Genomic DNA, 12521 nt, shown 5'->3' on the forward strand with positions numbered 1-12521 from the left:
TAAGGGCCTCAATTGGTGGCGGGATGTGAAGGCCATTCACAGGCCTTCCTGTCCGGACTTAATTTCGATGGGCGCCCCCTGCCACCATCCCACCCAATTATATGCTTTCCCCACCTCCAAACCCACCATGGGGGAGAACATAAATTTCCCCCATTGTATCCAATGGAGGGAGCAGATGTTTAAATTGGTGAATGGGCTGCGGATCAGGTGGACTGCTTTGTCTTGGATGTTGTCGAATCCCTTGAATGTCGTTACAGTTACACCCACCCGGGCAACTGGAGAGAATTAAATGACACTCCTGACTTGTGTCTTGTCAGTTGTTCAGAGGCTTTGGTGAGCAACTCACCACAGAAAACCTAGCCTCTGACCTGCTCTAGTACAAAGAACAGTACAGCACAGGAACAGGCCATTCGGCCCTCCAAGCCTGCGCCGATCTTGATGCCTGCCTAAACTAACACCTTCTGCACTTCTGGGGCCCATATCCCTCTATTCCCATCCTATTCATGTATTTGTCAAGATGTCTCTTAAACGTCGCTATCATATCTGCTTCCACCACCTCCCCTGGTAGCAAGTTCCAGGCACTCACCACCCTCTGTGTAAAAAACTTGCCTCGCACATCCCCTCTAAACTTTGCCCCTCGCACCTTAAACCTATGTTCCCTAGTAACTGACTCTTCCACCCTGGGAAAAAGCTTCTGACTATCTATCCATGTCGCTCATAACTTTGTAAACCTCTATCATGTCGCCCCTCCACCTCCGTCGTTCCAGTGAAAACAATCCCAGTTTTTCCAACCTCTCCTCATAGCTAATGCCCTCCAGACCAGGCAACATCCTGGTAAACCTCTTCTGTACCCTCTCCAAACCGAACCCACTACCACATCCTTCTGGTAGTGTGGCGACCAGAATTGCACACAATATTCTAAGTGTGGCCTAACTAAGGTTCTGTACAGCTGCAACATGACTTGCCAACTTTTATACTCTATGCCCCGACCGATGAAGGCAAGCATGCCGTATGCCTTCTTGACTACCTTATCCACCTGCGTTGCCACTTTCAGTGACCTGTGGACCTGTACGCCCAGATCTCTCTGCCTGTCAATACTCCTAAGGGTTCTGCCATTTACTGTATACTTCCCCCCTGCATTAGACCTTCCAAAATGCATTACCTCACATTTGTCCGGATTAAACTCCAATTGCCATTTCTCCGCCCAAGTCTCCAACCGATATCCTGCTGTATCCTCTGACAATCCTCATCATTATCCGCAACTCCACCAACCTTTGTGTCGTCCGCAAACTTACTAATCAGACCAGCTACATTTTCCTCCAAATCATTTATATATACTACAAACAGCAAAGGTCCCAGCACTGATCCCTGCGGAACACCACTAGCTACATCCCTCCATTCAGAAAAACACCCATCCACTGACACCCTCTGTCTTCTATGACCGAGCCAGTTCTGTATCCATCTTGCCAGCTCACCTCTGATCCCGTTTGACTTCACCTTTTGTACCAGTCTGCCATGCGGGACCTTGTCAAAGGCACACATTTTTTAGCCACAGCATTTTCTCAGGGACTGGGAGCTCAGGCAGGGTGTGGGGTCATATGGTTATGGGAGCAATGGTGAAGGAATTTCTGTAAACAATGGGACAATTCCTAGGATTTGGGATCACAGGGAGAGAGATCCAATCTCGAGCAATAGGGAGTGATGTCACAGGGATCAGGAGCATTGCAATGGTTCTGGGATCAGGAAGCATTGGGGTCTATGGTCTTGTGAACACTAAGAGAAGGTCCTATGATCTTCCCATCAAGTCTTTTTGTCCTTGCTTTGTTTAAGTATAGCCTATATTTCCTGTACCAATTTCTTTTATCTGGAAGGATTCTCATTTATGAAGATAGCATTGTTTTCAAACCATACTGCCAGCCACATTTATCTCCTCAATTTCTTTTGGTGAAGTTCCCTCCTTTCTTAAATACTGGGCGTATACCAGAGAACATTATTTTATGTCCTCTATCCATGAGTTTTATATGTTGGCTTTTAAGGCCTCTATGCTGTTTCTTCCCATGACATTTACTCCTGTGTGGACTACTGGGTCTCCACCTGCCACCTTCAGTATTCTTTCTAGCCTATTCTCAATATGTGCTGCTGTTAGATACATGCAGCTGGTTCATCAATCTGAATGAATTGTACTTATGACACAAAATGGCTATCCACTGAGCAAAGAGTTTCCTATATCTACAATCTCTCTGTAAGCTACAAACAGCATCTTTGTCCAGGCTGTACTCTCTGGTGCACTAACTTCCTTTGCCTCTGGGATCTTGAATTCTTTAGCAATGCTGACATTGCCTGGTATCTGTTTGCTAGTCTAATCTCTTGGGTAGCTTCACAGTTTTATCAACCTTAACCCACTCAGCATTTCCAGTACTTCAGCTTCACTCAGTACCTGTCCCTCACAACAGCCCCATTTCAAGTTGTACTGGTCTCTTGCTGCAATCACTAACAGTTCACTCTGGAGATCTGATGCTATCCTAGCCGTATCACTTACCTGAGATAACTCACTAAATCTAATACTCTCTACTTGTCCACAATAAACCCCTCCCTTCTCTTTGTCCTTGTATGCTCCTGTATCTTGCTCTCTTTGGCCAAAATTCTTTCTTTAAGCTTACTGATTTACAGAGAGTTTTTGCATTTCTTCACTACCCTATTGTATCTGTCTCTCTCACTACTGAACATTCGACAGCCAACACACTTCAAGGTCTCCATCTTAGTTTTCCTCTTCTCGGCTGATTCCCTTTCTTGTTATATTTCTTCCATTGCTCCCTCTGGTTTAACTTTATTTTAATCCCAAGTGCTCCCTTTTGACTTTCCTTCTATCTGCTGCCCCTTTTAAGTTTGGACTTCTTTCTGGTGTTTTGTTTTACTTTTTACATTTCTTGAGTCTTATTTCAGGCATCCTCTTTGTTATATATTTCATACAGGTAGAAGGGACAGGAAGAAGAGGAGAGGAAAAGAGGATGGAAGGAAACATGGGAAGGCAGGAGGTGTAAAATTATATCAACTGGGGCGTGGGGGCAAGAAATCTATCAAGCAAGGTGGTAAAATCTTGACTTTGCGTGATATTGTAAAATGGATGATAGCAAATCCACACTCCATCTTACATCTCTCACAATTTTTATTTCCAGTGAATCCTATTCCTCCTGCCCCAACAAGGAAAGTAAAAGTCTTACCTTTCAAGACCTTTTCACACCTTGATCCTCTTCTGGCTTGCTGCTGCTTGGTGCGAAAGCGACTGCAACTTTCCTGTGCAAGGCTAGTTTAAAATGCTCTCCGGGTCCAATGGATATAATCAGACTTCAATCTGTATATTGAAAAGGAACACTGCTGGCTTAGTTGCCTGTTTCAAAGCCTGCATTAAACCTTGGACATTGGGATCCAGGTGGAATTCTGGTAGACAAGTAACCTGGTCAACTTTAACTGTCTGCCTGTACTATTTTCGGGCAGGTGGGCGAGGGTAAAATTGATTTCTCAATTATTCAAGTCTGTCTTTGTATTTGTATTTCCTAACAGCAGGCAGCATCCGAATGAATCTATAATGTACCTTTGCTAAAGCCTCACTATCCTTCCAATAGCGTGAAACTAGACTACGCACATATTTTAAATAAGGTCATATTGAACATTTCAAGTCTGTGACCCTTCATCAGAGCTTTCTGACAAAAGGCCATCAACCTGTAACATTAACTGATTCTCTCTCCGTAGATGCTGCCTGACCTGCTAACTTGCTGTATTTCCGTAATCTTCTGTTCATATTTCAGATTTCCAGCATTCACAGTGTTTTGCCTTTTGTTTTAAGGCTTTTTGTGATCTGCTAAGGGACAATAGCATAGGTATGTGATAGAACTGGTATTTTATGCTCTCCCCGTAATGAGTTTGGAGGCGGGGAGCACATATAATCGGGCGGGATGGTGGCAGGTGGAAACCCTGCCACCTTCCCACCTCCACTCCCAGTAGGTCCGTGGCGGGAAGGCCCATGGATGACCTTCCTGCCCCGCCAACAATTGAGGCCCTTTAGGGGCAATTAAGTCCCAATTAAGGGCCTCTTCCTGCCGCTGTTGGTATTAACCCAGTGGCGGGCAGGCCTGGTGCCACGTGGGGAGCACGACATGCAAACAGTGCCTAATGAAGGGACCCGGCATCTGGAAGTGGGGAGGGCCCACTGAGAGTCAACCACTGCCCTTACTGCTGACCACCCCCCCCCCATACTCCCTCCCCCCCCATACTCCCTCCCCCGTGTGGAACACCTCCCGCTATCACTTACCTCTGGCCTGGGTCGCTCCATGATCCTGGGCCTTCGGTGGGTGCTGTTCTGGTAGCATCCACCACTTCCACGATGGCGTTGCTGAGCAAAAGAGCTGTCGGCCTCTGATTGGCCAGCAGCTCTCAATGGGAAGGACCTCCCATTGCAGGGTCCTCATCCCGGGAAAGGCCCACCACTGGCCTATGAAGTGCCTGAGTGCTTTGTAATGCTGTGGGCCTTCCCCAAAGGAGGCAGCGCAGGTCTCTCGCCACTTCTCCAGCTGGCGGCCAAGACCCCCATTGCCTCCATAAAATTCCCCCCACTGTATATTATATTTAGCCCAGAGTATTCAGCATGGCAGTAAAGCCCTAAAGTTGCTTTGTATACTTTAACTAGCTTTTTATCCAGTCCCATGTTTTATCTTGAATTCCTGTGGCTTTTAATTTAATTAGAGGTCTTTCATTTGGAATGCTGTCTAAACATTTCTGCAAGTCCAAATAAACGGCATTGCAGGGAAGTCCACTACCTAATTTATTCATTATTCACTCAAATAAGGCAAATGGTTGCTGTGGCTCTAAAGTAAATGTTCTTTCAAGCTCTGTGGTAAAGTCTTCGTTATTGCTTGTGAGACCCCTGCACTGAATCAGCAATGTTACAGTATGCAGTATTTTCTGCTGGTAACATACAGTACTTATCCCAGCAATAGCCTAATCAACATTTAACTATCTTTGGATTACATTTAATGATATAAATCTTAGATGGGCAATTTTGAAATTAGTGTGGTTTGGCAGTTAGTAAGCCCACATGTTTATTGCACAAAGGATTCAATTGTAAATCAAGGCTTTTTCTTATCAATCACTAACATCATGTGAAAGAGTTGAAAAGCATCTTCTTACATACTTCTCAGTAGTGCTGATAGTTAACTTTTATTTTATTCATTTTACTTCTCTGAATTATTTCCAGGTTATCCAATGAATAGAGATTATCTTTGCTTTGCCAGATGTCACTCTGTGCTTTCACTGTGTTCTATGTTTACACCGTGGATGCTAATAGATCACGTATGACCCTGATTCTCACTCTTAAATCAAATGAACACTAAAGTCTGAATTTTTCTCTGCTGTACTTCCTGGAACAGTGTAGCAGTGAAAAATAAAGGGAAACTTAGCAGTGAGACCTACTGCTGTTCCAAGCAGAACCACCAATTTTCCTCTTCCCACCCTGGCAGGGAAAGGTGGCTGACTGCTCCTTTACACAGCAGAGCTGGAAAACCCATCCAATTTCCCTACCTTCTGAAACTACTGCACTGATCCCAGGAACTGCAAATTCAGAGATGATGACCCTGTGCTAGCAGTGGAAGGCCCACTGAAGCCCCAGTTGGATGGAGATGTCCTAGTAGTGGGTACCTTGTCCTCTCCTCAGCTCCCAAAACCATACCCTTTGTAGATCTCAGTCCAGTCCAAGATCTAGAATTTTGTCACAGTGTGGATCACTGAGACACTTCTGCCCCTTTAAATTTGGCTTGAGCTCTTTGGACGCTGCAGAAAGTGACTAAATGCTGCACTGCCACATCTTCATTTCTTGGCCATGGCAGGGTACCGTTTGCTGGTGGGCATGCCTTAGGTAAACAGCCCTGACGCAAGAAATAGGTTGGTGTCCTGACGGGATCAGGACTTGGCCCTCCTCTGACGGGTGAACTCACAATAGAGGAATATCTAGGCCCAAGTATGCATTCAAACTGCAACTTCAGTGTAATTGTGAAGTTCCATTTTAAGGTGGAACTAATGTTTTGATATAAATCTCAACTTTGGAGAGAAGCAGTGTGAGACATTCTGCAGGAAATAGTCTCACACCATTTGAATTTGTCACCTCGTGAAAGATAATTCCAAATCAGTGTTGAGAAACTAAATTTATGTTGTGTGAGACCCATGCTAGTGACAGTGGGATCTGATATGGCTCAGGCACCCATAAATAAATTGACTGGGATTCACTAAGGTGTTGGCTGGGAAGATGAATATTAACATAATATTAACATATCGTGTTGTATAAAATCAGTTAAATGGGGTTGAAGGTGCTCAGGAGGTGTTAACTGTTAATTAAAATGTTTTTAATTAATGTATAAATGTATCCACAGTGTGGATACTGCTAACAGTTCTCTCTAACCATTTAAATTTTAACTGCTGAGCAAGGAGATCCGTAAGCCTGTGTGTACTGTGGTCACTCCTGGGCAGAATAATTGCAGTTGCAGGCAGACAGTATAAACGGGGTTCAGTACTGCCTGGTCAGTAGGGCTATCGATCTTAGGTTGCCAGCTACAGTGCAATATACTACTATGATTTCTAGATCAGCAAATCTTACTTACACGTTTACCAATATGTAAGTTTTGATTTGAATACAAAATACATTTTCAGTACAATCATGAGAAATACATTCTCAGACCCTTTTTTTAACTAACAGATGAGTGAAAGTGTCGAAAGCTCTAGACATGGTTATCTCCACAGCTGCCAAACATGCTACTGCATTATAGCCTGACTTGTATTGCTTGGTTTTCCCTTTCACTTCCCTTGAGATTGAATGTTCTACCGTGTCGTGCCCCATCTACCATCCAGGCCCTGACTGTCAGAAATAACAAAACAACCTGAAAGACCCAATTTTAACCCTAGCCTCCAGACAAGAGCAGTGTGTGCAGGTTTTTTAAAATCGCGGACAACATGTAACTTACTGCATCTCTGCCAATCTCTCAAATGTACACCATTTTAACAGGAGCATTTTGGCCAACCAGCAAGGCCCATGTACCAGGCAAGTGAGGGCCGCGTTGAGATTCATAAGTCAGGGCTTGATGGTGTTAATTAAACTCCGATCTGATTTTAACTTTGTGAAGCAAAGTCAATGCCTGGCATTGGATTTGCAAGGAAACCCTGGCACTGTAGAGCAGCAAGCCCAGAAGAGGGCCAAGAAAATGTTGTTTTCAGTTTTCCAAAACATCCTTGTAGGCCAAACGGAACGGGTGTACTTCTCTGGGTACAAGGAAAAATAGGTCTATCCCTACTCCAGAAGTGCCTTCCCACCCCATGATTCCCTTCAGAACCCCCACCCCTCCCTCCCTCCAACCCTCCCTTATAGACTTACCTTTGCTGGGACTATTCCTGTGGATTGGAAGCACACCTGTCAGGAACAGGTTGTACCACATGAATAAATTCATGTAAAGGTCTGATGGTGTAATTTGGACTCGGTGCAATTTTAACTGGGTGGGTCAGAGTATGGCCAAGCTACTGAGTTAAAAACTAGCAGGATTATCTTCACAAATGCATTCAGGTGACTGGAAACTGAATTTAAAGGAGCAATCACCTGTAAGCACTTAAGGCATTGGGACATGTGTGCAATTGTGTATTGCATTTTTAGGGCAGTTCTGTGTTTCTACTTTGCTTCTTTCTGATTTTTTTGCCTTTACCTTCCCTCATTAAGCACTTACTGTAATGGTGCTATTTTTGCTTCACTCCTTTGGATGATGGAGCAGTTGGAGGTAGAGGAGCAGAAGCAGTCTGAAGAATCAGTACAGTAGGCCAATCAACAGACAGTAGGTAGGGGGCAGGAGGTGCTTCTTGTAGGCCTTACTCAGTCCACAGCGTCTAGAGACCAGAGTTATTTTCTTGGATATTTCTGAGGAGTAGTGCAGGAGGAGGCTGGCCTTCTCCAGACAGGCTGTTGCTGAACTAAGTAGCCTGGGTATGTAACCTACTGTCTACTGAACCAGGGGACGATACTTTACCGGTGGCTGTCAAAGTCATGACCACCTTTAACTGTTTTGTCACAGGCTCCTTCCAGGCTGTTACAGGGAACATCACCACATCTCCTAGCCTGCAGTGCACAGCTGCATCAAACATATCAGCAATGCCTTCTTTGCCAAAGCAAGCCAGTACATTAGCGCTGTGATGGTCACCGACGACCAAAATGATATAGCTTTAGGATTTGCAGGAGTGGCCAGCTTCTCTTGTGTCCAGGGCATAATAGACTGCTCTCATGTAGCTAAGGGGAGGTCGTGTCTCACTAATTTGATTGAGTTTTTTGAGGAAGTGACGAAGATGATTGATGAAGGAAGGGCAGTGGATGTTATCTATATGGACTTCAGTAAAGCCTTTGACAAGGTCCCTCATGGCAGACTGGTACAAAAGGTGAAGTCACACGGGATCAGAGGGGAGCTGGCAAGATGGATACAGAACTGGCTCGGTCATAGAAGACAGAGGGTAGGGTGCTTTTCTGAATGGAGGGATGTAGCTAGTGGTGTTCCGCAGGGATCAGTGCTGGGACCTTCACTGTTTGTAGTATATATAAATGATTTGGAGGAAAATGTAGCTGGTCTGATTAGTAAGTTTGCAGACGACACAAAGGTTGGTGGAGTTGCGGACAGTGATGAGGATTGTCAGAGGATACAGCAGGATATAGATCGGTTGGAGACTTGGGCGGAGAAATGGCAGATGGAGTTTAATCTGGACAAATGTGAGGTAATGCATTTTGGAAGGTCTAATGCAGGTGGGAGGTATACAGTAAATGGCAGAACCCTTAGGAGTATTGACAGGCAGAGAGATCTGGGCGTACAGGTCCACAGGTCACTGAAAGTGGCAACGCAGGTGGATAAGGTAGTCAAGAAGGCATATGGCATGCTTGCCTTCATCGGTCGGGGCATAGAGTATAAAAATTGGCAAGTCATGCTGCAGCTGTACAGAACTTTAGTTAGGCCACACTTAGAATATTGTGTGCAATTCTGGTCGCCACATTACCAGAAGGACGTGGAGGCTTTGGAGAGGGTACAGAAGAGGTTTACCAGGATATTGCCTGGTCTGGAGGGCATTAGCTATGAGGAGAGGTTGGATAGACTGGGATTGTTTTCACTGGAATGACGGAGGTGGAGGGGCGACATGATAGAGGTTTACAAAGTTATAAGCAGCATGGACAGAGTGGATAGTCAGAAGCTTCTTCCCAGGGTGGAAGAGTCAGTTACTAGGGGGACATAGGTTTAAGGTGAGAGGGGCAAAGTTTAGAGGGGATGTGTGAGACAAGTTCTTTACACAGAGGGTGGTGAGTGCCTGGAACTTGTTGCCGGGGGAGGTGGTGGAAACAGGTACCATAGAGACGTTTAAGAGGCATCTTGACAAATACATGAATAGGATGGGAATAGAAGGATACGGACCCCGGAAGTGCAGAAGGTGTTAGTTTAGGCAGGCATCAAGATCGGCGCAGGCTAGTTCCTGTGCTGTACTGTTCTTTGTTCTTTGTTCTTTATCAGGGAACCAGAAGATGAGCCAGCAGCTTATGTAAACAGGAAAGGCTTCCACTCCATCCTTGGTGTGTGATCATCACAGAAGGATAATGTAAGTCCGTGCTAGTTTTTTGGGCAGCTGCCATGAGGCCTTCATTGTGTGACATGCAAAAGTGGGAAAACTCCACTTTTTGACCAATCCAGAAACATAAGAGGATGACTACTAGGGGACCAGGGATACACCCTCTACACCTGGCTGGTAACACCCCTTTGCAAGTTCACTATGCTAGAGTAGCAGGGGTACAATGGGACCACCAAAGACATCATTGAGGTTACCATTAGCATTTTGAAGAATGATTCAGGTGCCTTAATCGCTCTGGAGGCTCCCAACAGTATGGCCCAGCCAAATGGTACAGCATCATTGTAGTTTTCTTAAGAAGAATGGTGCTAGTGAGTGTTACGGAGGGAGCAAGGAAAAGGTGAGTATATTTATGTAATGAAAGTGAAAAGTAGTGCATGTGGCCTAGTACTGGGGGGTGAAGGCAGGCAGAGAATTGTTGAGAGTGGTGAAGGAGGAGGGAAGGTCTGTTGCCATACGTTGTTGAGAGGGATAGAGAAATGAAGAACTGTACTCACCCTTGCTACTCTTGAGAGATCATTGAAGGGCTTCCCACATTGGCTCCTGGTCTGATGTTGCTGAAACTGACATTCTGTGCAATGTCTCGCCATTCCAGGTGGACTTGGTATTTCAGGATTCTTGTGCCACTGCATGGAAAAAGAATTTCCCTCCTCACCCTGAACCCCTTCAGCAGGACCTCCAAGGAGGCTTCAGAGAACCAGGAGGGTAATTTTCTTGCCATCTCTGATTTTCCCCTTCTCTGTTTAGCATAGTTTTTCCCGGAGGCAGAAGGCAATGCAATCTCACTTTAAGAGATGCATTGCCCCTTTAAATAGGCCTCTGGCTAACCTGCCAGAAATTGCTGTCCAGCGGTGGGTTTCTCTGACAAGTCAGGGAATTGGATGGGAAACTTGCCTGTGGGATTCTAATGAAGCCTCTGCGTTAAATAGTTGGGGTTATTTTCTGAGGTGGCAGGTGAGTTTGGAACTGATCGTTTTATTTTGTTCTTTCATGGGATGTGGGTGTCACTGGCAAGGCCAGCATTTGTTGCCCATGCTCCATTGCCCTTGGCAACTGAGTGGCTTGTTAGGCCACTTCAGAGGGCAGTTAAGAGTCAACCACATTGTTGTAGTTTTGGAATCATATTTAGGCAAGACCAGATAAGGATGGCAGATTTCCTTCCCTAGTAGTGAACCAGATGGGGTTTTATGACAATCAGTGACGGTTTTGTGGCAATCATTACTGAGACTAGCTTACAATTCCAGATTTTTGAGTTAATTAACTGAATTTATTAATTAATTGAATTTAAATTCCACCAGCTGCCATGATGAGATTTGAACCCGTGTCCTCAGGGCATTAGCCTGGGCCTCTGGATTACTACTTCAGTGACATTACCACTACACCATCGTCTCCCACTACTGATCTGCCCCAAACCTGCATGGAATTAAAATCGGGGTCTCCATCCACATTTCCACCATCTTGTGGAAGAAAATGTAGTTTTGATTTCAGTTCTTGTTAAAGACTTACTAATTTCATGTACTCTAGTTTTGCTTTCATAGTCCATGTTAAGTAATTTGCTATGATATACATTTGCCATTTCTCTCAACATTCTTCAGTACTTTAAAAACATGACTCACATCTCCTCTCATTTTCCCTCTGTGTAATGAAAAAAATTATTATATGCATCTCCGTCACAGCTTAGTGCCCTGAATAAGTTATCTGTATCATCCACAATATCCTTCTTCCAAAGTTACTTCAAATGTATCCTCACTAAAAAGATCCATATGATATTGAATAACTTATATTTGTTAAGCATCACTGTAAATTATTAGCCTTGTTGATAACAGTTTGGTATTAATTGGATACTCTCTTGTGAACATTCTGCAAAACCCCCAAATCCTTCTTTTGCTATTGAACAGTTCTTCATGTACATATCTTTCACATTGTAATGCCTGCAATCTCACATTTTTCCTCCTTAAAATCCATCTACATTCACCCAAGCACATAATTGTTCCAACTCCCTTGAAATGCCATTAATCTCTCTTACACTTGTCACCTAGTCACATAACTTGTTATCATCAACAAATATTAAATTCTAAGAAATACCCCAACCGCATGATTTATGAACAATATGGACAGGAGTGGATCTAGCCCTAACCCCTGAATCAAACTTGGTTCCATTAATCATCGTTTTACGTGGCTAGTTTTTAATCCAATTTGCCGGTTTGCTATTAATTCCATGAACCTTATTTATTTATAAGCCATGCAAAGACATGGGCGAGTCTGAATGACATCAGGTTGTAGGTTTAACTCATGGCCATCTGCTTTAGCTGTCCAAGAAGTTCATTTACTACAAAAGGTACTGAGCTGGTTAGACTTAAAAGGTGTCTAACTTCCTTTGGGAATTAGAGGCTACACAGGTGCTAACTATGTATTAAGGTATAGTATACTTGCATTAAAGTGCCTTGCAGTAGCTTTAATGCATACTCCAAAAATTCCCTTGGGAGTACCATAGTGTAACAGACAATGCACAGATCCAGTATTAGCACTGTTTTTCACCTTAATGACTTTCTAAATAACAATTAAACAAAAACATGTTAATTTCATACCAATTTACTGCTTTTTCAAATTGATTTAATTATTTCCATTTCATCATGAAGGCTGAGGGAGCAGGCAGATTTCAGGTGATCAGCAAAATTACACATTGTTTATAGCTATTAGCAACAGTTGACTTTTAAGTGCCATGGAAGCACTATGAAATTTATTGCTGGACATCTTATTGAAGGTAGACGAGCAGCAGGAACAAGTGACCTTTGCCAGGGAGTTCCAAAGGCATAGGAGGCACGCCTTCCGGAAATCAG

Source organism: Heterodontus francisci, chromosome 8 (genome assembly GCF_036365525.1).
Source record: "Heterodontus francisci isolate sHetFra1 chromosome 8, sHetFra1.hap1, whole genome shotgun sequence".
Taxonomy (NCBI): domain Eukaryota; kingdom Metazoa; phylum Chordata; class Chondrichthyes; order Heterodontiformes; family Heterodontidae; genus Heterodontus; species Heterodontus francisci.